Source organism: Ahaetulla prasina, chromosome 1, assembly GCF_028640845.1.
Source record: "Ahaetulla prasina isolate Xishuangbanna chromosome 1, ASM2864084v1, whole genome shotgun sequence".
In the NCBI taxonomy this organism is placed as follows: domain Eukaryota; kingdom Metazoa; phylum Chordata; class Lepidosauria; order Squamata; family Colubridae; genus Ahaetulla; species Ahaetulla prasina.
Window position 1 is genome coordinate 343,735,143 of NC_080539.1, and position 25,806 is coordinate 343,760,948.

The window sequence follows — 25,806 nt, forward strand, 5'->3', positions numbered from 1 at the left end:
ATGGCAACAGGTTAAAGGAAGGCCACAGAGGAAAAGAATTGTTTTAATCTATGGGAATTTAATCTATGGGAGTTTCCAAAACTGCATAATACCTAAAGAAGAGAGAAAAGACTCTCTTTGTGATTGATGTGTCTGGATTGAAATGCTCACCAGTTGGCTTTCTGCTCAAGGTAATCTCTGGTATTATTCAAGAACTTTGATAATTGCAGCATGAGAAACAACTTAAGTATCCCAGAAATCAATGGCCTCCCTTTAGATATTGATCAAGGTCTTCCTGCCCTGTAGATATATTCTCACAGTCCAGGAGTTCAGGATCCCTGTCAGGACCTGCCATACATAATCGAAACTCTTCTCAACACATTCTCTGATTTTGCTCTTTTTTTCCAAGGGGTAGCAGTGTTACCTAGTTGGAATTATTGACTGACAGACTCAAGTGGCATTGCCTCCAGCATTTGCACATTTAATGTGCTTAGAGGGTGGGAGGCCATTAGAATGTAATGGCTTCCTGGTTTTTCAAATGCACCCCAGTGGGCTATACAGCCTATTTGTAAATCAATGAATTAATTATTGCAGAGATAAGCACAGTACTTTGCAACAGAAACTCTAAGGTGCCCACAGAAACGACACCAATCAGTATCTCATTCTTTCCAAACATTTTCTTGCCACATTGGTGTGGGTTTTTTTCCCCCTTATGCTATCTGGCAGTCTGGGCAACCCATAGTTGCACATAACTCTCCAAGATCATGCTATTCTTCTCATGTGTCTCAAGATCATGCTCCTTAAAGTAGGAACAAAACAGTTACATGTCAGCTACAGTGTTTAGGTTAAAAACCTAAAATAAAGGTTAAAATTGAAATATAAGCTTTTTCAGAGGCAAACTGCTCCCATTCCCATATTTAAACCCTCTCAAACCTCAACATTTATTACAATTGCTTTGTCATCTCCCCTTTTCCCCCCTATAGTAGCAATGCTGCCAAGTTGGTGAAGATGAGAGAAGGACTGGTCCTGATATCAGTTCAGTTTCTGTGGCTGAGGATGATCTTGAATCTGGATGTCCCTTGTCCACTTCAATATTTCTGTGCACTAATTGCATTATTTCTTGCAAGAGATGCCCTTGTTTTGAATAGATATCCAGTAGAGTGACATATAAAACTGATGTTCTTGCTTGCTTTGGAAATGACAGACTTTAGGTTTTGACCTGATCGAAACTGGAGCATAGATATCAAAACCTTCCCAGATGCTTATTATGAGTTAGTTAATTAATTAACTCTTCATGTTTAATTAACACTTCATGTTTATTAGCTTACAGGAATAAAAATGGATACCTTGTTCAATCAGATCTATACAATGGCTATCATTTTTATGTGTTTGTATCAGTGGTGAAATTGAATTTTTTTTACTACCGGTTCTGTGGGCATGGCTTGGTGGGTATGGTGTGGCTTGGTGGGCATGGCTTGGTGGGCATGGTAGGGGAAGGATACTGCAAAATCTCCATTACCACCCCACTCCAGGGGAAGGATACTGCAAAATCCCCATTTCCTCCCCACACCTGGGGGGAAGGATATTGCAAAATCTCCATTCCCACCCTACTCTGGGGCCAGCCAGAGGTGGTATTTGCCGGTTCTATGAACTACTCAAAATTTCCACTACTGATTCTCCAGAACCTGTCAGAACCTGCTGAATTTCATCCCTGGTTTGTATGTTGTATGTGTTTATATGTATATGTATATGTATATGTATATGTGTGTGTGTGTGTACATATACACAGACACACGCACACACAGACACATACACTACTCTTATTGCATTCAATAATAATGGGTTATGCTTCATAATTATACAAAACATTAGATCATTCAAGGAAAATACAAATATAAAAAAGAAAGTTTATTATAGGTTTAATGATAAAATGTAAAAGATTGAACTCTAGGCTCTTTTGCATGTAGATGGTGAGCTGTGAAGTTCAAAGAACAAAAGGCAATGCAGGAAGCACTGTAGAGACATGGTAGAAGGAAAGAAGGTAGAAAAAGTATGGAGAACTATAAAATATAATGTTAGTGAAGCCTACTTTGTGTTGTTTCCTTTTCATTTTCTGACTTCATTCCATTAATTTCTTTTTCTCACTGTTTCTTTATCCATTTCTGTCTTTTGCGTAATGTTGCTTACCCTAAAAAGGAAAAGGATGATGGGTGTGAATGTATGTATTATAGCTTGATAGCATTTCAGATGGAGAAAAAAATGTATGTAATTTGTTAATTCAAATTACATACTGTCTGAAGTTAGCACCCACCCGCTCCTAGAAGAATGAAATATTTTAGAAAATATTTAAAAGGCAGAATATATTTCCCTGGATGAGAAATGGAGAAACATGTTTTAAAGACAAAGCAGCTTCCTGACTCCCCCCACCTTTGTCAATGGGTCAGAGACAGAAACTCACTCCCCCCACCTTTGTCAATGGGTCAGAGGTAGAAACTCATTCTCCCCACCTTTGTCAATGGGACCATCATCTGCAACACAATAGGACCCACCTAGCAACAGAAACTCACCACATGACACCTGGGAAGATTACATCAGCCAGCAAGGCTAGCTAAGACCCCCACCCCCTGGGAGTCTGACAACCAATCAGGATACTCTTCCTGTGCCCCAGAAAGTTCAAAGCTCAGAAAAAGCATAAAGCCAGGGAGCGCACAGGATCTCATCCCTTTTCTGTTCAGGAACTCAAGCCATGTGATCCTGACCACCATTAAACCATCTTTCCAAGCAGTCTCCATGTTTCCAGTGTCTTTTTCCCCACTTGGAACTGAACCCAGATGGATATTTCTTCCAACAATACAAATAAACAAACACGGAGAGATATAAGTAATAATGTATTTGTGCTGATATATGTATATGCTGTGTTCTGAACATCAACACAGCCGTAATTCGTCTATATAAATTTCCCATTCACTCTCTTGCATTTCTGCACAAGGATGTTTTTGCAACATTTTAATATTTTCCTGGATGTTTAAGTAATGGGAGAGCAGGAAAAAGATCTAATGTAGAGTAAGTTTCATACTCATTGCACTGGGACTTTGACTACTAAAAATAATTAGACCTAGAGGGAACTATTCTTGCATATTGCCAATGCCAACCATCTAACTCCTCAAAGCAAGCCAATTTTAGCTCAAAGCGTACTGAAGCTCTCCCAATAGGATTACTTATCATCATGATATATGCATGTTATTACCAGCTTTCCCAACCTGGTACACTCCAGATATGCTGGACTGCAATTCTCCAAATCCTTAGCCAGCATGTCCAAGGCCTAAAAAATTCAGTTCCAATTTCCAACACAGAATAGGCTGCTTTGGGAGATGTTACCATATATTTTCCTTGCAATGCAGAGGAAGGCTGATAAAAAGACTGTAACTTTGTAAGTCTGAAATAGAAAAAAGATTAATATTTTGAAAGAAAGTTGCCTCAGAAGCTAGCGGGCATGGTGCAGCAAATACAGCAGCCAAGTGTAAAAGAGGACAGAAATGCCCTCAATCAATCAGTCAATCAGAATAGAGCTGGAAAGGACCTTGGAGATCTTATAGTCCACCCCCCTGCTCAATCAGAAGACCCTATACCACTTCAGACAAGTGATTGTCCGGTCTCTTCTTAAAAACCTCCAGTGATGAAGCACCCACAATTTCTGAAGGCAAGCTGCTCCATTGGTTAATTGTCCTCACTGTTAGGAAGTTTCTCCTTAATTCCAGATTAATTCTAGACCTAAAGGCATGGCTGGTACCAGCAAATAGAATGCGGTACTGCTTTGTGTTCCTCTTTAAAATGTCTGGATTCATGAGCCGCTATTTAATTCTCTACAATGCTCAGAACGGCACTATCATGTGAGCACTGTGGCTAATTTGTATGGTGCTTCTGGTCTCAATGATCAGGTATTACTGCCAGATGAGCTGACTGGTATGCTGTAACTAATCAATGCTTCTACCAGATGTAAGAATTATGATGTTTCAAATTATTTAAGCAAACATAGACCTCTACCCTCATTGCTCTCACAATGTTCATCTTGGCTCCAGACTAAGACAAAATTGCTCTGTGATGAAATTAATCAAAGTTCCCCAGAAAAGTGCTAGATACAATTGTTTCTAATGGCTTGCTCATTAGCAATTGCATCCACATAACGTGCCTAACCCGATTACCAATGACTATGCAATATATTCAACCATAAATTAACAAAACAGGTTGGGTTCATAGAAATGTTAAGTCATAACAAAATAAATCAAGCTGTGCTACTGCATCTGCAGGGCTTTTTCTGACCTGGTTTAGCATGTGATGTGAACATAAACATTTGATTGTATTTCAAATCAGGAACTTACGGGCTGGCTTGCAATGAAGCTTACAGGTAGCATTATTATGATCCTAAGAATAGTAGTCCAGCAAGATGAATAAGGGGTCAATATTCTGAAAGAACGTCTTGTTTTTTATTTATTTTTATTTTATTTATTTTGTCGACTACATATTAGATAATATATATAAGTATAAGCATGAATTGAATACATAAAGTGAATACAATTAAAGGGAATATTAGGACAGGGACGGTAGGCACGCTGGTGCTCTTATGCATGCCCCTTACAGACCTTTTAGACTTCTTAACAAAAGAACCAAATCAGTATGAAATCTGTCTACTATATCTCTGTCTCAGCTTCACCTTCCACTAGCATTTTGAGTTTTTCTCTACTTGCATCAGAGGTGGGTTTCAGCAGGTTCTGACCAGTTCTGGAGAACCAGTAGCAAAAAATTTTTTTTCAATATTTCCTTCCCTTTTTTTTTTTTTATTCAAAAAGTTTTACAGAAAATTTTTTCCCCCTTTCCCCCCCTCCCCTCCCCCCTCCCTTCACAACCCCCCTCCCCACCGACTTCCCGGAATGAGCACAAGGTATAGTTAAAAATAAAACAAACATATGCTAAAAAATTTCCATCCCAACTTAATTATACCCCTACAATCATCAATTCCTAACTTCCCCCGAAAACAATCAAAAATAATACATCATAATCATTCAAAAACAGTCTGATAACTCTTAGTCTGATATCTACGTTGAATATAGTCAATCCATTTTTTCCATTCCTTTAAGTATCTTTCTTGCGTATTGTCTTTCAAAAAGGCTGATATCTTCGCCATCTCAGCCAAATTGGCAACCTTCAATATCCATTCTTCTATTGTAGGTCCAGTAGCAGAAATTTTGAGTAGATCAGAGAACCGATGGTAAACATTCTGACTGGCCCCGCCCTCATCTATTCTCTAATCTATTCTGGGCCTCCCAAGTCCCAGCTGATTGGGAGGAAATGGGGATTTTGCAGTAATCTTCCCCTGGTGTGGGGAGGGAATGGAGATTTTACAGTATCCTTCCCCTGGAGTGGGGTGGGAATGGAGATTTTACAGTATCCTTCCCCTGCCATGCCTACCAAGCCATGCCCATCAAGCCATGCCACACCCACCAAGCCACACCCACAGAACCAGAAGTAAAAAAATTTGAAACCCACCACTGACTTGCATCTAAACAAATGCCCCAGCAACATTTTTTTTCCTGCTTTGTCCTTATCATGTTCCATTCTTCTTGCCCCCAGATAATCAAGGAGACAAAATTAAATATCCATAGTAACACCAAGATAATATATAATTTTTCCACTGTCCAAGAGCACAGCCTCAATGTGGGTGATTCTGTGAGGCTTTGCCATCAGTTATATTAAAGTGGAGTCAGGTGACAACAGAGCAAGGCAAATGGAGATGGCCAGCAGGGAATTTTTATGCTGGTCTACTTTTCTACCAATTCAAATATAGGTGAAGAGTACAATCCTTCAGGAATGGGAGAGGTCTTAAGACTCTTTGAAAGACTACTGTACATAAAGAATATGTGCATAATATTTTCCACTCTGAAAAGAGTTAAATAAATGCCAAGAATCATTAAATAAATGCCAAGAAATGCATGCCTCCTCCTCCTCATTCTGCTGAGAAAAAAAACAACTTTGGTGAAATAGGATGTTAATAATTTTACAATGGTAAAAATGTGTCTATTATGATTTATTAGCTAATATAATGCTTTCCTCACAATGTCCTTTTTGTCTTTTCTCATAAGTTGAACAATTTTTACTGGAACTCTTGAGCTTCAAATATTTTATTATTAAGCTACTTGTTTTCAACAGTTGTTATAACTATCAGACTAGTGTGGAAGACAAAGTTTGATTCCCAAAGCCAACTTCTGCAAAACTAATTCTGTATGATGGAATGCTATATCTCTTTCAGCTGGGAATTTTTTTCCCAACCCGTTTATTTAATTTAAGTCAAGTTTCCATGCCAAGTCACACATATTTATGTGTGTGCACATGCACACACACACACACACACACACACACACACTGCAATCAATAACAATATGAACTTTTCAGACAGCTTCTTGTTCTTTTGTCTCTCTCCATTTTACCTGAACTTGGAAAGTTCAAAACAAGGACATCATCAGCGGTTATGGGAGTTGAAAGAAACTCAGTGCTGGCAGAATGAAAAGCCTCCACACAGATTCAATGCCATAGTTCAAACTGAAAGTGTCATAGAGCAGGGTTCTCCAATCTTGGACTTCAACTCCCAGAATTCCTCAGCCAGCAAAGAGTTGAAGTCCACAAGTCTTAAAGTTGTCAAGGTTGGAGACCCCTGTCATAGAGGGTGACCCCTAAGGGCCCTGTTTTGGGGTGAAACTTGTCAGTGCTTTCAAAATACTTATCATAATGGCTACAGATGGTACCCGCCAGTTTTTCACAGCTCCCAGCAACAAACAGATGTCTTTGTTACATGCAATGTGATCACATGTAACAAAATATGACAGGAAGCAGAGGTAGAGAAGGAAACAGCACATCCCTCCCTTCCTTCCTCTCTCTGCCCTGCCGCACCCCCAACCTCTTTTAACTCAAATTGGCTGGCAAGCCTGCATTTTTGCTCCAGGCGTTGAACTCTTCTATGATGCCTCTTTGAACAGCAGAAGGCTTGCTAACCTGCCTCATGTGGGTGTTACAAATGGATTAGCTACTTCAGGCTTAATTCTGTATAGGAATCACAACTCTTCTCACACGTCTGGACTCCTGGGAATACAGGAGGAGGCTTCTTGCAACAGCTCCCTCCCAGGAATTCCATCAGCAGAAATGGCTGTTCTTTCATGCTAGCTAAACACCCAGAAAATGTGCATTTAGCAGGAGACAGAGGTTCGCATATCATTTCTCACACCACTCAGAGAGAGATCTAAAGGGAGGAGAGCAACTTCACCCAAGGCTCAATGGCAGAGCGGCTTTCTTCTTCCTCTGCTTTTTTTCCCCTCCCATGTTTTCTTGTTTGTTTTATTTTTGCTTTTACACTTTCCTTCCCATTGTTGATAGAAGGAAAATGCATGCAAGCTGCAGGGCTGACATATGTTTCAGTCAGCACAGGAAAAGGGGTGTTTGGGGATTAGAGAGGTTATGGATTCTATGGATCAAAGTCTTCTTGATAATTGCCTCATTTTCCCTTTATAGTCTTGGTATATCAGATGGGCCAGGTGAGAGATAGTGCTGCAGCAGATGGGGAGATGGGCTGCAAAAGTTCTCCTTCCATGGTGGATCTCGATATCTTCAACAAGAAGTGATGTTCTATAGCTGTTAGGACTGTCTCACGGGACTATAGGACTTTCTTTTTTCTTTGCTCACAGCTATTTATTAAACAACAATTAATAAAAACATAGCTTTTCTATAGAGTTTTCACATTTGACAAGACCTTCCTATGCATAGCTAGTAATTATGCTACTCACAATCCTGTAAATAAACCATGCATGGCAGATGGATTGACTCTACAAGGGAGGGTTGTGTCTACCACTGTGAATCATGCACAGCAACCTGGCATCTCTTCTTTTTGTGTCTACTATTCATGGATCTCAAACTTAGTCAGTGAAGTGATTCCTTTCTTCCTTCTCTTTGACCACAGGGGAAAAAATCAATACCTGTCCCTTATATTTATCTAATAGAAGATGTTGCTCATCCTCATGGCTCCTCAAGAGAAGAGCTGCCTCAGGCTGCCTCTTTGGGCTCTGATGTGGTCAGACCTGGGACAAAGCAACTCATCTCTTTGTTCAGTCAAATGAGTACTGCATAAGAAGTATAGGATCACCACAAAAGTGCAGATGAAATATAAAACAGACGGACAAAAGGTAGTTTTTATTTTAAAAATCCAATATTCTTATCAAAAAGTTGGTAGACCAATACGTGGTCACTACAAACTCCTGCAAGCTCAGAAGAAATGCGCTGGAATATGCTTGACATCTAAGGGATAGACTAAACCTAGTCCTCCCATGGTAGCCAGAAACTAGGCTATTTTGCTGTTTTCAATGTTTTGGGTTAACCATATGTGATCATTGGAGGCAAATACAGCTACAGATGTGTTTTACAAATATTGTGTATTAGGATTACTTATCTATATTTACTGTAGGTGATGACCAGACTGAACCTAAGGGAAGGGTAAAGTGCATCATAAGTCATAAATCTCTTTGCGCCCACAAGAGATCTAAGTTCAGCCCACCTTGAATTCCACTGACTTTTATCTAGTGCCAATTTGCTTGGACCTTTAGTAGTTCAGATTTTTATAGGGAGCTTATGCTTGAAATAAATCTTTATACCCATTTGAACTGCCTGGACCTTCCCTGGTGCTTGACAACTACCTTGCAAGGTAGTGCTACCTGAGGCATTTGTTCTGAGTGTTTAGAGTTTATCTGCAGTGCTGGAATGTCCCATCACCAGTTCAGGCCAGCAACCTTTTTTGGATGGTAGGAATGCATGATATTGCCCTTTATGCATGAAGGCAACCTCCAGGTATATTTTCCTGTCAGTTTTCAAAATACTATTTTTTATCTGTTACCTAAAGGTCTGCTGTCCATTTGCCTGTAGCATGTGACTGTCTCTTACATTCTGCTTTGAAGAGGTAGGAATGGTTACAACAGTCTCTAATGACTTCTAAAGTTATACTATCAGTAACTCTGAAGTAGCACAGTTTTTATAATAGTCTCATATATAGGCTGTTGCTGGTTTGAAACCCAGCAGAAATCTTAAAAATTATTCTTTGTCTTTCCTTAAACAACCTACTTTCCCAGTTTTTTACCCAGTTAAATCCGGTAGTAGACTGTTTCATCACTTTTCCAATCACTCAAGATAATTTTCAGGTTTTAGATCTTAATGAATGTAGATGAATTGTATCCCTAAAATTACCTCTGAAAACCAACTAAATAAATTATGAAACAATGAAAAATCATCAATGCTGCTGTATTTTGAAGCAACAGCATTTGTACGCTAGGCATATTTCTTTTCATTTATTTGTTATGTATGTATTTAAACAAAGATTTCAGAAGAGAAATAAGACACCCAAGAGTTTTGTTTAACTGGTACCAATATTTTAAATATATGAATTACTATTGACAAGTATAACATTAAAAAAAAATTGAACATATCAGATAAAATACATTCAGTATGATATGAAAAGAGCATGAATCTTTGAATGTATAGCCAAAATTTTTATTTATTGCTATTTGTAAATAATACTTTTTTAAAAAGAAGGAAATGAAGGGGGAAAAACCTACTAAAATATTGTAAGTATTTGGTTTCTGACATCCTCCTTTCTTTGTACGCCAATCAATTTACAGTATTTATAAACATAAACTTTACAAACCATACTTTATAAGTTTGTATTTGCCTCACTGTGTGATATATAGCATATATCGAAGCCGTTAAATTCACTTAAACTTATTTAACCTTTGACAACTAAAGGAGTTGATTTGGAGAGGAGTTGCAAAATAGGATTGCGGAGTCCATGACATGATGTCTATCCCTAGAATAAACATATTGAACTGAGCCAATCAAAGAGCTTTACTAAGAATTAGTAAAAGAAATGCATAAAAGGGTAACAATACAGTGAGAATCCCAGCATGAATCAAATGTAGAAAAGTGTTGAGTGGGAAAGAGAGTGACATGAATCATATTGTGTTTGTTATGGTATTAAGAAAAGCATAGAGTTTGAATGAATGAGAATAAAACATGTTGGAACTTATTTTGCTTGGAACTCCAGGACAAGTCACATGGTTCCTACACTGGAGGCGATCCTGGCAAAAATAACTTCTTTTGAGACAAGCAGGAACATTTCAGAGAACATAAAGAACTTAACCTTTCTTAGGATTAGCACAGAGGGTGAGATACAGTCTGCAATTTCCAAAGATATCATGCAACTAGGGAAATGTTCATAATTAATAGGGCAGCATTTTTTAGGGGAGAGAGTTTTAATGGTTGTAAGGTGGGGTGAAATCCAGCAGGTTCTGACAGGTTCTGGAGAACCATTAGCAGAAATTTTGGGTAGTTCGGAGAACCAGCAAATACCACCTCTGGCTGGCCCCAGAGTGGGGTGGGAATGGGGATTTTGCAGGATCCTTCCCCTGTCATACCCACCAAGCCACACCATGCCCACCAAGCCACGTCCACAGAACCAGTAGCAAAATAATTTGGATTTTACCTCTGTTGTAAAGTCTCTTGCACTGTTTTTTACACCAAAAGATACCCACTTTGAAGAGGCTAATTCCTTCCTTCTTTCTTCTTTCCCTCTCTTCCTTCCTCCCTCCCTCCCTCCCTCCCTCCCATCCTTCCTTCTTCCTTTTTATCTACCTACCTACCTAGGGCTATGGAGATTTACACCAGTACAGTGATGGCACTTAAGGGGAAGGTCGCAAACTTTCAGAGCTTTTCAATTTTTCCTTTTTTCATAAAACACTATATTTTTTACTTCAAATACCCAGAAAAAAGGCAATTGCATTGCTTGAATATTTCAGTTTGATTGGCCTTGGAAGCAACAAACATGAACTGGCCGGGGGCTGGTGGGGGTTGTTCTTAATTCATAGATTCATTCCCTCATTCATTCATTCCACCCCATACTAAGGATGGAAAGCATGCCATGCCTTGCTGACTCACAAGTGCAGCTCTTCACATTTCACCATTCAAATGAATCAGAGCCATTCATTTACAGAGGCAAAGGCAGATGACTGTGGAGATATTGATGTGCAGCACAGCAGAAAGAGCTCAAGCTGTTCTCCATCTCTGCATCTTCCAATGGATATTGCATATGGCTTTGGGTATCTATGTGTAAGAAAAGGCTGAGCAACAATGGGAATGGACTTTAGCTGTCCAACTCTTCTGTGCTTTAAATCCTTCCTGTCTACATGAGTCAGTCGTCATCCTGGTTATTTGCATTCTTAACATGTAGACTTAAACCATCAAAGAAAAAGAAGTAATTTTTTCAAGATAAAGTTCAAGAGAGATCCTATGATCCCTGCAACAGCATCCCGTTCCTTCCTCCCCATCTAGAATAGAATAGAATAGAATAGAATTTTTATTGGCCAAGTGTGATTGGACACACAAGGAATTTGTTTTGGTGCATATGGTCTCAGTGTACACTTCCTGAGGACCTAACCCACGACTCAGCTGAAGAACTCGTCGCAGCCTGGGAAAGGGCGGCGGCGGAGGCCTTGGACCGCGTCGTGCCTTTGCGGCCTTTGACCCAGCGCCGGTCTCGACCGGCTCCTTGGTATTCTGAAAAGTTGAGAGAGATGAAGTGCCGGAAAAGACGCCTAGAGAGTAATTGGAGGGCCAGCAGTTCTGAATCTGAGCGAACACTAGTAAGGTCACATATTCAGACCTATCTAGTGGCGATAGGAGCGGTGAAATGTGAGTATTTCTCCGCTCTTATTGCGTCGGCAGATAACCGCCCAGCAGCCTTGTTTAGGGTGACCCACTCCCTTCTTACTCAGGGAGTAAGGGAAGACCCCTTGCAAGGCCGTGCTGAGGACTATGGACAATATCTGCACGATAAAATCGCTCAGATTCGGGATGGGCTGGACACAGATTGGGTAGTCTCAGATTGGATGATGGAGGCGGATCTTGAGGCTGTCATCTGGGAGGAGTTTGACACTGTGACCCCCGATGACATGGACAGGATACTGAGGAGGCTGAATGCAACCACATGTTTATTGGATCCGTGTCCCTCCTGGCTGGTACTGGCCACATAGGAGGTTACACGAGGCTGGCTTCAGGGAATTGTTAATGCTTCTCTGAGAGAGGGTGTCTTCCCTACGGCCTTGAAAGAGGCTGTGGTGAGACCCCTCCTCAAGAAGCCCTCCCTGGATCCAGCTGTTTTATCAAACTACTGTCCGGTCTCCAACCTTCGTTTTGTGGCGAAGGTTGTTGAGAGTGTGGTAGCGCATCAGCTCCCTCAGTACCTGGATGAAACTGTCTATCTGGACCTGTTCCAGTCCGGCTTCCGGCCTAGGTACAGCACTGAAACGGCTTTGGTCGCATTGGTGGATGATCTCTGGAGGGCCCGGGACAGAGGCTGTTCTTCTGTCCTGGTCCTATTAGATCTTTCAGTGGCTTTTGATACCATCGACCATGGTATCTTGCTGTGGCGGCTGGAGGGGCTGGGAGTGGGAGGCACCATTTTTTGGTGGTTCTCCTCCTTCCTCTCTGACCGGTCGCAGACGGTGTTGACAGGGGGACAGAGATCGACCGCGAGGCGCCTCTTATGTGGGTTGCCCCAGGGGTCGGTTCTCTCGCCTCTCCTGTTCAATATTTATATGAAGCCGCTGGGCGAGATCATCCGTGGTTTTGGGGTGCGGTGTCATCTGTACGCTGATGATACGCAGTTGTACATTTCCACCCCTAACCATCCCAGCGAAGCCGTTGAGGTGATGTCCCGTTGTCTGGAGGTCGTGCGGGTCTGGATGGGGAAAAACAGGCTCCGACTCAACCCCTCCAAGACTGAGTGGCTGTGGATGCCGGCATCCCGGTATAATCAGCTGAGGCCATCGCTGACTGTGGGGGACGAGTCATTGGCCCCCACAGAGAAGGTCCGCAATCTGGGCGTCCTTCTGGATGCATGACTGTCGTTAGAAGAGCATTTGATGGCCATTGCCAGGGGAGCTTTTTATCAGGTCCGCCTGATACGCCAGTTGTGTCCCTTCTTACACCGGGATTCCTTGTGCACAGTCACTCACGCCCTCGTCACTTCCCATCTGGACTACTGCAATGCTCTCTACATGGGGCTTCCCTTGAAGAGCACCCGAATATATATATACATATATATATAGGTCTTTGGTTATTCGGGTTTTCTCCCGCGTAAAATTGGAAGTGTCTTGGCGACGTTTTGATAAAGTCTCATTCGTCATCTTCAGGCTTCAGCTTTGTGCTTCTGGGAGCAATTGCAGATGACGAATGAGACTTCGTCGAAACGTTGCCAAGACACTTCCAATTTTACACGGCAGAAAACCCAAATAACCAAAGACCTACATACAAACACCCGCGAAAACCTCAGAATATATATATATATATATAAAAAAGAATCCTTTATTATTCAATGACTAAGATATTCTGGACCCAATTTCCACCCACCTCCCTCTCCATGATAATGACTTTTTCTCACCTCTAGGCTGAGATAAACAGACTCATCCCACTGTTTTCCATGCTGACAAAAGCCAGCCACAAAACACAGGGAACAGCCAAAAAAAATGACAATTTATTGCTATTACTAACCTTTCTTTCCTACCTAGGCAAAGATTTGGTTCTGCTCAATTAATTAACTGGAATTAATTCAAGGTTGCTTTTTTCTAAATACAAGAAAAAATCTCAAACCTGAAAAGGCCCCCAAAGGTTAGCAAAAAAGTTGGCAGCTTTGCCCCTGATGGATCTGATCTCATCCCCACAATCTTCTGCCATGCTCCTGGCATCTGTGCCAGAATTTAGATAAGCCTTTTATCTGGATTTTTCTTTCCCCCCCCTTTTTTTTTCTGAGAAAGAGGACAGTGAAAAAATTAACATATGTCTGCCCTCATTTGTTCTCTACCTTGTAGCATCCAGCAGAGCCTTGGAACAATTCTGACCTACATAAAAGAATGCTTCCTTACTAATTTAAAACATTTTACTCACTCTTTAACTGGGGGGGGGACTCCCACGGCAGATTAGGACTATTAATAATAAACCAATTCCTGATTTCTCCTTTACAATGTAAATAACATGGTAATAAAAGAAACAGAGTTGGGAGGGGAGAGCGAGAAAGCAAACCTGAACACAGCTCTTTATTACAGTGTTATTATCGGGGGGTGGGGGGTGGGGGGATAATCAGGAAGAGCCCAAGTTGCCAAAATGCTACTAATGCTACTAATGAAATAGACAACAATCAGAGCATATGACGGCCGTCGCCAGAGGAGCTTTTTATCAGGTTCGCCTGATTCACCAGTTGCATCCCTTCTTAGACCGGGATTCCTTATGCACAATCACTCATGCCCTCGTCACTTCCCGTCTGGACTACTGCAATGCTCTCTACATGGGGCTCCCCTTGAAGAGTACCTGAAGACTCCAACTGGTTCAGAATGCGGCCACGCGGGTGATAGAGGGAGCGACTCGTTGCTCCCATATAACACCCCTCCTGCGCAGGCTGCACTGGCTTCTGGTGGTCTTTCGGGTGCAATTCAAGGTGTTGGTTACCACCTTTAAAGAGCTCCATGGCATAGGACTGGGTTATTTACGGGACCGCCTGCTGCAACCGGCAGCCTCCCATCGATCAGTGCGCTCCCATAGGGAGGGTCTCCTCAGGATTCCATCAGCCAGACAATGTCGGCTGGCGACCCCCAGGGGGAGGGCCTTCTCTGTGGGGGCACCAACCCTCTGGAATGAGCTACCACCGGGTATTCACCAACTCCCTGATCTCCGGACCTTTCGACGCGAGCTGAAAACATTTCTGTTTCATTGCGCAGGACTGGCCTAAATGGTTTTAAATGGGGTTTTTATTGGTTTTAATTGGTCCAGCCAACTTTGAATTTTTGCTTTTAAATTGGTTTTAACTTTTATAGTGACTGTTTTATTTTGGCTGTAAACCACCCTGAATCCTTTGGGAGAAGGGTGGTATAGAAATTTAAATAATAAATAAATAAATCAAAGACCAAAGATTGCATAACTTCTTTTGATTCCCACCAAATAGCAGAAAGCAACCTTGTACCAGGAACTCATTCCCATATTTTATTTTATTACTGCTTTGTAATGACATTTATTTACTTATTTACCTGTATTGACCTCTTCTTTAGCAACACTACCCATCACACAGGCCTATGTTAGCTATTAGCAGAAGTGTTAATGGTCCAGAAATGTACCAGAGAAAAATCAATACTATAAAAAGTGTATGTATGCCTCTCATTATCGTACGATAGTAATAAGAACTTCCTTGTAGCACACAATTTCCTGAGGATTAATAACCGGATTGGTTAATAGCCTCATCTGTGCTTTCGGCCATCAGCAACTCCCAGCTAGTCAAGGAAATATCCAGCCATTCCAAAAATAGTTTTCATCTAGGATAATTCTTGCAGGAATAAATAGGTGGTTGGAATTATGGCCCAAGGCAAATGTTCTAAGCTTCCCGTTCATCTTCAGGATTGCCAGCTAATGTTGATTGTTGTCATTTCATTCCTCAACAGATTAAAATAACCTTTAAGTGACCCAGACACAATGATTTTTGAGCTGTTACTATTTTTCCCCTGTGGCAAAACATTTTAGAAGTGAAAAAAAAATCTGGACTCACTATTTGTTTTGAGTTTCTCATATATCCTTTAGGGCATTATTTCAATAACTATTAAATGATTCTCAGTTCCTGGAGGAAAGTGCAGAATAATCAGTAGAAAAGACCTGCTTGTAGTGCAGGTGTGACATTTATTGAGTTTTACTATTAAAGTAACGGTATGCTAAGATCAAGCAGAGATAGAAAAAAAATATACAAAAGTATATTTAGACCTCAGGCTCTGTACTTTAGAGCCATCAGCTGTAAAGTACTTAGTCCTTCCAGTTCCTGATAAAATCCAGAACTTTCTGGCACTGTTTCATTTAAACATTGTGAACTTACATTTCAGTTAGTTGTTGATTGCATCTAACTATTTTTCAAGGACTTCAGAATGAAAGGAAATGATGCAGATCATGGGTGTACAAAAACAGTAACCTTCTTTCTAATAGTTCCTCTTCACTCATTAAATCTACCGAGTTGGCAAGAAACAGGATTTAATACCTTGGAAAAGTAGAACCCATCTTTTTCAGAGAATCTACCACAGAATACAGGTAATTCGAGACTTACAACCGCAACTGAGCCCAAAATTTATGTTGTTAAGTGAGATATTTGTTAAGTGAATTTTACCCCATTTTATGACCTTTCTAGCCATAGTTGTTAAGTGAATCATTGTGGTTGTTAAGTTAGTAACATGGTTGTTAAGTGACGTTTCCCCATTGACTTTGCTTGTCAGGTCGCAAAAGAGGACTACATGACCCTGGGACACTGCAGCCGTCATAAATATGAACCAGTTGCCAAGCATCCTAATTTTGATCACATGACCATGGGGATGCTGCAACGATCATAAGTGTGAAAAATGGTCATAAGTCACTTTTTTCAGTGCCGTTGTAACTTTGAATGGTCACTAAATGAAATGGTGTGAGTCATAGACTACCTGTATCTCTCTTTTATTCACCCATTCCCTTGTATTTTCTCCAGCCTCTGAAGTTAGTTTACTAATTTTCACATTTATATAGCCACTTATTCTAAAAAACAAGTGACTTGGGTTTTGTGATGAGGTAACCAATGGAAGTCTTATCACGGAGGTAAATTAGGGTCATAACCTTTTGTAAATTAGGGTACAATTTTGTGTTCATCTGCCCCTCCCACTAGCAACTCTCAGTAATAAGAGCAAAGATGCAAGAAATATTATATGACCAAAGGCTCAGACATTGGTTAACGCCCTGCCCCTACAGCTAACAAATAGTTTTTATTTCCTATTTGTTTAATTTTTATTATATTCCTCATGCAGTTTACAAATTTGATACATTACTCACTTATATGATATGGCTCTGCCACATATAACAACAAATCTACAGTATAGTAGAGATTGTATGGATTTGATCATACAATCATTCTTAATTAGTCAACTTCCCACTCTGGAGATGGAGACTGATGCAATTTTTAAATACAAATTACACCCAAAAAAATTCCACTGTAAATATTAAGGCTGCAGATTTAGTACTAAACGTAAATTGTTTATACTCTTTATTCCATAACTTGAGTGGTCAGTTGGATGAGTAACTAAACCCAGGCATTATTGGAGCTTGGTCTTCTCTGTGCATTTCCAGATGCTACGGTATGGCTATAAAAGCAACTTGCAATCATCATTGTATGTTTTTCTTCTTTACATGGAGTTCTCTCATTACCCTTATGCAGCAGCAATAGAAAACTGAGATTGTGACATTACAAATATAATGTTAAACCAAAACTATGACCCTCTCAAAGACCTCCACTGAAATTTAAGTGAGATATTTGTTAAGTGAGATATTTGTTAAGTGAATCATTGTGGTTGTTAAGTGAATTTTACCCCATTTTATGACATTTCTTGGCACAGTTGTTGAGTGAATCATTGTGGTTGTTAAGTGAATTTTACCCCATTTTATGACCTTTCTAGCCATAGTTGTTAAGTGAATTTTACCCCATTTTATGACCTTTTCTGCCATAGTTGTTAAGTGAGATATTTGTTAAGTGAATCATTGTGGTTGTTAAGTTAGTAACATGGTTGTTAAGTGAATTTTACCCCATTTTATGACCTTTCTAGCCATAGTTGTTAAGTGAGATATTTGTTAAGTGAGATATTTGTTAAGTGAGATATTTGTTAAGTGAATTTTACCCCATTTTATGACCTTTCTAGCCATAGTTGTTAAGTGAGATATTTGTTAAGTGAGATATTTGTTAAGTGAGATATTTGTTAAGTGAATCATTGTGGTTGTTAAGTTAGTAACATGGTTGTTAAGTGAATCATTGTGGTTGTTAAGTTAGTAACATGGTTGTTAAGTGAATTTTACCCCATTTTATGACCTTTCTAGCCATAGTTGTTAAGTGAGATATTTGTTAAGTGAATCATTGTGGTTGTTAAGTGAGATATTTGTTAAGTGAATCATTGTGGTTGTTAAGTTAGTAACATGGTTGTTAAGTTAGTAACATGGTTGTTAAGTGAATTTTACCCCATTTTATGACCTTTCTAGCCATAGTTGTTAAGTGACGTTTCCCCATTGACTTTGCTTGTCAGGTCGCAAAAGGGGACTACATGACCCTGGGACACTGCAGCCGTCATAAATGCCAAGCATCCTAATTTTGATCACATGACCATGGGGATGCTGCAACGATCATAAGTGTGAAAAATGGTCATAAGTCACTTTTTTCAGTGCCGTTGTAACTTTGAATGGTCACTAAATGAAATGGTGTGAGTCATAGACTACCTGTATCTCTCTTTTATTCACCCATTCCCTTGTATTTTCTCCAGCCTCTGAAGTTAGTTTACTAATTTTCACATTTATATAGCCACTTATTCTAAAAAACAAGTGACTTGGGTTTTGTGATGAGGTAACCAATGGAAGTCTTATCACGGAGGTAAATTAGGGTACAATTTTGTGTTCATCTGCCCCTCCCACTAGCAACTCTCAGTAATAAGAGCAAAGATGCAAGAAATATTATATGACCAAAGGCTCAGACATTGGTTAACGCCCTGCCCCTACAGCTAACAAATAGTTTTTATTTCCTATTTGTTTAATTTTTATTATATTCCTCATGCAGTTTACAAATTTGATACATTACTCACTTATATGATATGGCTCTGCCACATATAACAACAAATCTACAGTATAGTAGAGATTGTATGGATTTGATCATACAATCATTCTTAATTAGTCAACTTCCCACTCTGGAGATGGAGACTGATGCAATTTTTAAATACAAATTACACCCAAAAAAATTCCACTGTAAATATTAAGGCTGCAGATTTAGTACTAAACGTAAATTGTTTATACTCTTTATTCCATAACTTGAGTGGTCAGTTGGATGAGTAACTAAACCCAGGCATTATTGGAGTTTGGTCTTCTCTGTGCATTTCCAGATGCTATGGTATGGCTATAAAAACAACTTGCAATCATCATTGTTTGTTTTTCTTCTTTACATGGAGTTCTCTCATTACCCTTATGCAGCAGCAATAGAAAACTGAGATTGTGACATTACAAATATAATGTTAAACCAAAACTATGACCCTCCCAAAGTCCTCCACTGAAATTTAAATGAGACATTTCAGCAGAGAGACAATACATTAAACAGCAATCTTATGAGTTTGCATGTTTATTTACTGCATAAGAAATAGGTTGTAAAATGCACGCCTCTCATTCCTTAACAATTGTAAAATAGAAGGGCACCACAGCACTGGGTATTCTTTGAAGCACTGTTTTTCGAACTTGGCAACTTTAAAATGTGTGTATTTCAACTCCTTCTATTGCCAGCAGGCCTTAGCAAACTGCCAGGGTCAGGAAACTTATGATGGCTTTCAGTGCTGGATTTCAAAAATTTATACTACCGGTTCTGTGGGTGTGGCTTGGTGGGCATGGCATGGCTTGGTGGGCGTGGCTTGGTGAGTGTGACAGGGGGAGGATACTTCAAAATCCCCATTCCCTCCCCACTCCTGGGGAAGGTTACTTCAAAATCCCCATTCCCTCCCCACCCCACTAACCTGCTCTGGGAAGGAATCAAACTCCCCCCTCTTCATTTTCCCAAATAAAATATTACTCATAAGAAAAGGCTCCCAGAAAAGCAAGGAAAAATCAAGTTGCTAACTAAGGAACCTGCCTGAGGCTCATTCCACATTCCCGCCAGCTGCATAAAGGAAACTTCATAACAAGAAAACTGCTACCAGAGCTTAGAGGTAATAGAAAATGGAAGCCGGAAGTTCAGCTCCATTTACAAGCAGGCAGAAAACGCATTCAAGACAGGATAATTCACAATGAAAATTCCCCAAACCAAGAATTCCCAATCTTTAATACATTAGTATAAAAATCTCGTGCTTTACAAATTGTATTGAGAAAATACTTTCTTCCTTTATAATTCAGTGTTAAACCTGCTGGAACCTCCCATCTAAAATATATGTGATGTTTCTTAAGCTCATCCACCAGAAAGGCAAATTCTTTTCTCTTTCTTAACATTTTAGGAGGAATTTCCTTCATCATTATTATATCTTGTCCTAATATTTGAAATTTATTTTTATAAAATGCTTGCAAAATTCCATACCTAATCCTCTTATTTGTAAAATAAATAACCACATCTCTCGGTAAACACTTCTGCCTTGCCCACCAGGAATTAACACGATAAATTTTTCTTCTTAACATTTTAGGAGGAATTTCCTTCATCATTATTATATCTTGTCCTAATATTTGAAATTTATTTTTATAAAATGCTTGCAAAATTCCATACCTAATCCTCTTATTTGTAAAATAAATAACCACATCTCTCGGTAAACACTTCTGCCTTGCCCACCAGGAATTAACACGATAAATTTTTTCAATATTAACTTCAAAAATATAGAACCATATAAGAATCCCTCCTCTTACCCAGTTTGTTGTTCAGCTGACCCAGAAACAAACTGCTGAATGTCACTTTGCTTCTACAAGTAAAAACCTCCTTCCAGCGGCTGCTTCTTAGCTTGTCAATTTAAAGCAATGGTTTCTCTTCTTCTTCTTCCTCTTCTTCTTCTTCTTCTTAACATTTTAGGAGGAATTTCCTTCATCATTATTATATCTTGTCCTAATATTTGAAATTTATTTTTATAAAATGCTTGCAAAATTCCATACCTAATCCTCTTATTTGTAAAATAAATAACCACATCTCTCGGTAAACACTTCTGCCTTGCCCACCAGGAATTAACACGATAAATTTTTTCAATATTAACTTCAAAAATATAGAACCATATAAGAATCCCTCCTCTTACCCAGTTTGTTGTTCAGCTGACCCAGAAACAAACTGCTGAATGTCACTTTGCTTCTACAAGTAAAAACCTCCTTCCAGCGGCTGCTTCTTAGCTTGTCAATTTAAAGCAATGGTTTCTCTTCTTCTTCACCAAGTGATCTCCTGGCTGAGAAACAAGTCCTGATTTTTTCCTTCTAGCTGATCAGCTGGGAGATTGGGAGGCAGCCAATAGATTGGGGACGGGGCCAGGCAGAGGTGGTATTTACCGGTTCTCCGAACTACTCAAAATTTCCACTATCGGTTCGCAAGAACCGGTCAGAACCGGCTGAAACCCACCTCTGGTAGCTTTGAAGTTTTACTACTTTTGGGGACAGACTAACATACAACATAGGACATTAGAGATTCAGCAAAAAGATCAAGTGGAAGGTAGATACTTCTCTCCTTTGATGTGTTAGAAACTCAAATCATAACATTTTTTACAGAGCTCAGTTGCATTTCTAATTAAAATCTGAAGCTTTATTTAAAGTTCTGTACGTGTATATAAAAAATAGAACTTTTATAATCAGAAATAAGGAGTCAAAGTAAATATAACATTGTTTCTGAATTCTGCCCTTCCAAAAATAATTTTGATAGTCTTTTCTTTTCATCGTGAATTTTACTATCTCTCTAAAAAGTATATCCACCTAATTATTCATTTGCTTTTGCAGAGGCGTTCTGGACTCTGGAGCTTTTTTTGAACTATCGAAGGAGCGTTCCCATCAAACCACCAGAAATCATTCTGGGGCTTTTCTTGGGGGCTCAAACTTCAGTTCAAATGCTCATCTCCCCCTCTTTGCCCGAGGGCAGAGATTTACGAGCTGTTGACAGAAGATTAGCACTGTCTAAACAGCTCTCACAGAATCACAAAGAACGGGCGGACTGTAATCACCCGCCATTAACACAGCGGAGCCAAACCGGAAGTCTTTGTTAACAGATGTTAAGTTGAATGGTGAATAGATGGTCGAAAATGTGTAAGATAGGAAGGGGAGGGAGAATGTTTAATTTTATTATATATGATTATGGTTAATTTTTGTAAATGATTTATTGTGGATATAAATGTGTAATTTTAGGGGTACTATATGATATATTAAAGGTATAAAGGAATAGGAAGATGGAATATTGTTTAATTTTGGAGGATAGATAGTAAAATTTAGGAACTTGGATTAAATATTATATTTAAGAGATGGATGTAATGTTAATTAGAATGTAATTGTTATAATAGATATATTTTGGATGTTATAGGTGTAATTTTAACAATGTTATTTGACATAAGTAAGGTAAAGTGAAGATTTTAATTATTACAATTGACACTTTGGATATTTGTAATATTATTTGTTGTATATATAAATGTTAAAGATGTGAAAAGATGGACTATTGCTTACCCCTGAAGGTTGGACAGAAAAATTAAAGAAACTAAGTTGGAAATATGAACTATTTTTGAGAGACTGCTAAGGGAAGAAAGACATTTTAGAAGAAACCTTGGTGAATATTGGAAGATGGAACGTTGTTTTGATATTGATTGATGAAGGTTGGATATTAAAACTACGTACTTTATTCAAGAATAAACACTAACTCAATCGGAAACTTTGAGAATTCTAGGAGTGGAATGGTCTGATATATAATGGAGTGGAAGAAAAGTATCTTCTTTGTCTTTGGAAGGAGTGGAGGTTTTAAGGAATGACTATGGATTATGATTTGTGCTAGATTTTAATTTTGTTGTTAGTTTTATACCCTGTACTCGGTTCTCGGAAGTCCTGGGGGTGGGGGAGGAAGGGAAGGGAAGGGAAGGGGGTAGAAAATGGATTGATAGTTAATGTACAAAGATGATTGAAGATGTATAATTAATGTAAGATCGGACCTGCCTGGTTACTACTTTAGAATGAAGGGAAAGAAGGAGAAGAGAGAAGGAGGAAAGAGAAGAGGAGGAGGAGGAAAAGGAAGGAAGGAAGAGGGGAAGAGGGAGAAGAAAGGAGTAGGGAGGAAAGAGGAGAGGATGTAGATAAGAGAGGGGGAGGATGGTTATGGAAAGTAGAAGAAGGTAAAGAAGGAGAGTAAAAGGAAAAGGAAGGGGGTGGTGACCGGGCAAACCCGATTAATTGTATATGAGGGTACATTAAATATGTTATTGGATATGTTATTGGATAAGAATGTCAAAATAAAACTTTTTAAGACAAAAAAAAAAAAGAAAATTCCCCAAACCATTTTAGAAACACAAAGCCCATGTTGCAGAAACCCTAAAACTTCAAAAACATAGAACTATATAAGAATCCTACTAACTACTAATTAATCCTAATCTCACTACTAACATAGGCTACCTCTTGCCCATATCCCCTCATTTTCTTGGGTGACCTAAATTTACCTCTCATTAACTGGACAACAAATGAATGTACAGCTGATCCAATCCATACTACAATATACAACGCTGTTACAAACCTAGGTCTTGAACAACTTGTAACTAACAGTACAAGACTCAACAACTGCCTTGACCTCATCTTCTGCAACAACACCAATACCATTTATGGACTACAAATAAAAGAACCCTTTTCCAACAGTGATCACTGCATGATTGACTTTCGTCTTAATATACGTCATGACTTAAATCGTCATATCAATAGCATTCCTAACTACAACTTCAAAAAAGCCAACTATGACCTTATAAACAATGATCTTTCATCTCTGGACTGGCAAAATCTGTTCTCAACCTGTATAACTGCTGAAGACCACTATAGAGTTTTCCTACTTGAAATCAATAGAGTCATCAAACTATACGTACCACAAACTACCACCAAGATCAGGAAAAGCAAACTACCCATATCAATAAAAAAGCTTCAATCTAAAAAAAAATCCCTCTGGAAAAGAAACAAAAAGGGCTATGTAGCAAATTTTAAAAATCGCTACAGAACTATATGCAACCAAATAAAAACTGAATGCACAAATTACCACACCAAGCAAGAAGAGGATCTTCTGCGCACAAATTCCAGTCGTGCCTTTTATAATTTTGTTAACAATAAGCTTAAAGACTCTAGATCCATCCCACCACTAAACGATTCTAACAGCAAAGAATACAATAACGAAACAACTAAAGCAAACCTCTTTAACAAATTCTTTGGCTCAGTTTTTGTCAACAGTGATGACATATATCCGACATTCCCAAATCGTACAAGAAATGAGTATGATGACTTAATAAATATAGATTTTACTGAAGATGTTGGAAAAGCTCTTCGCAACTTGAAACCATCTCTATCTATTGGACCTGATGGACTTTGTGCCTACTTCTTAAAAAAACTTTCTAGTAATTTAGCAGAACCCCTAAGTATAATCTTTAATAAAACTTTCACAACCAGCTCCCTTCCCAATCTCTGGTCACTAGCCACAGTCATTCCAATTTTCAAAAAAGGTGACCCCAGCTTAGTTGAAAATTATAGACCAATCTCCCTATGCTGCGTCGCCTGCAAAGTAATGGAATCCATTATCATCCAATCCATTACCTTGCACTTAGAATTACACAACTTACTCTCAAATAAACAATTTTGGCTTCAGAAAAAAATTATCATGCAATTTACAACTTCTCCACTGTAAAAACCTATGGACTACAAATCTTGATCTAGATAAAACAATAGATGCAATATACATAGACTTCTGTAAAGCTTTTGACTCAGTAGTACATGATAAACTTCTCCTAAAATTAAAATCCTATGGCATTTCAGGACCCTTACACAACTGGATATCTGCTTTTCTGTCGAACAGACAACAAGTGGTTAAGGTTGGTAGTGCTATATCAAATCCTGTTCCTGTCAAGAGTGGTGTTCCTCAAGGTAGCGTTTTTGGACCAACTCTCTTTATAGTATTCATAAATGATCTTTGTGATCACATCTCAAGTGACTGTGTTCTCTTTGCTGATGATGTCAAACTTTTTAACACCACTGACAATACATCTACAATTCAAAAAGACCTTGATCATCTAACCGCTTGGTCTAAAATTTGGCGACTATGAATCTCAACCAGCAAATGCTCAGTCCTACATATTGGAAGAAAGAACCCAATCACTAAGTACATGCTTGATGGACATTACCTCAGCTGACTGTTGGGGGCGAGTCATTGGCCCCAGTGGAAAGGGTGCGCAACTTGGGTGTTCTCCTGGATGGATGGCTGTCGTTCGAAGATCATTTGACGGCCATCTCCAGGAGAGCCTTCCACCAGGTTCGCCTGGTTCGCCAGTTGCGCCCCTTCCTTGATCGGGATGCCTTATGCACAGTCACTCATGCTCTTGTTACCTCTCGCTTGGATTATTGCAATGCTATCTACATGGGGCTCCCCTTGAAGTGCACTCGGAGGCTTCAGTTAGTCCAGAATGCAGCTGTGCGGGTGATAGAGGGAGCCGCACGTGGCTCCCATGTAACACCACTCCTGCGCAGGCTGCACTGGCTGCCTGTGGTCTTTCGGGTGCACTTTAAGGTTTTGGTCACTACCTTTAAAGCGTTCCATGGCTTGGGGCCTGGGGCCTGGGTACTTATGGGACCGCCTACTGTTACCCCATGCCTCCCACCGACCCATACGCTCACACAGAGAGGGACTTCTCAGGTTGCCATCCGCCAAGCAATGCCGGCTGGCGACCCCAGCTTAGTTGAAAATTATAGACCAATCTCCTATGATGCCTGCAAAGTAATGGAATCCATCATCAACCAATCCATTACCTTGCACTTAGAATTACACAACTTACTCTCAAATAAACAATTTGGCTTCAGAAAAAAATTATCATGCAATTTACAACTTCTCCACTGTAAAAACCTATGGACTACAAATCTTGATCTAGGTAAAACAATAGATGCAATATACATAGACTTCTGTAAAGCTTTTGACTCAGTAGTACATGATAAACTTCTCCTAAAATTAAAATC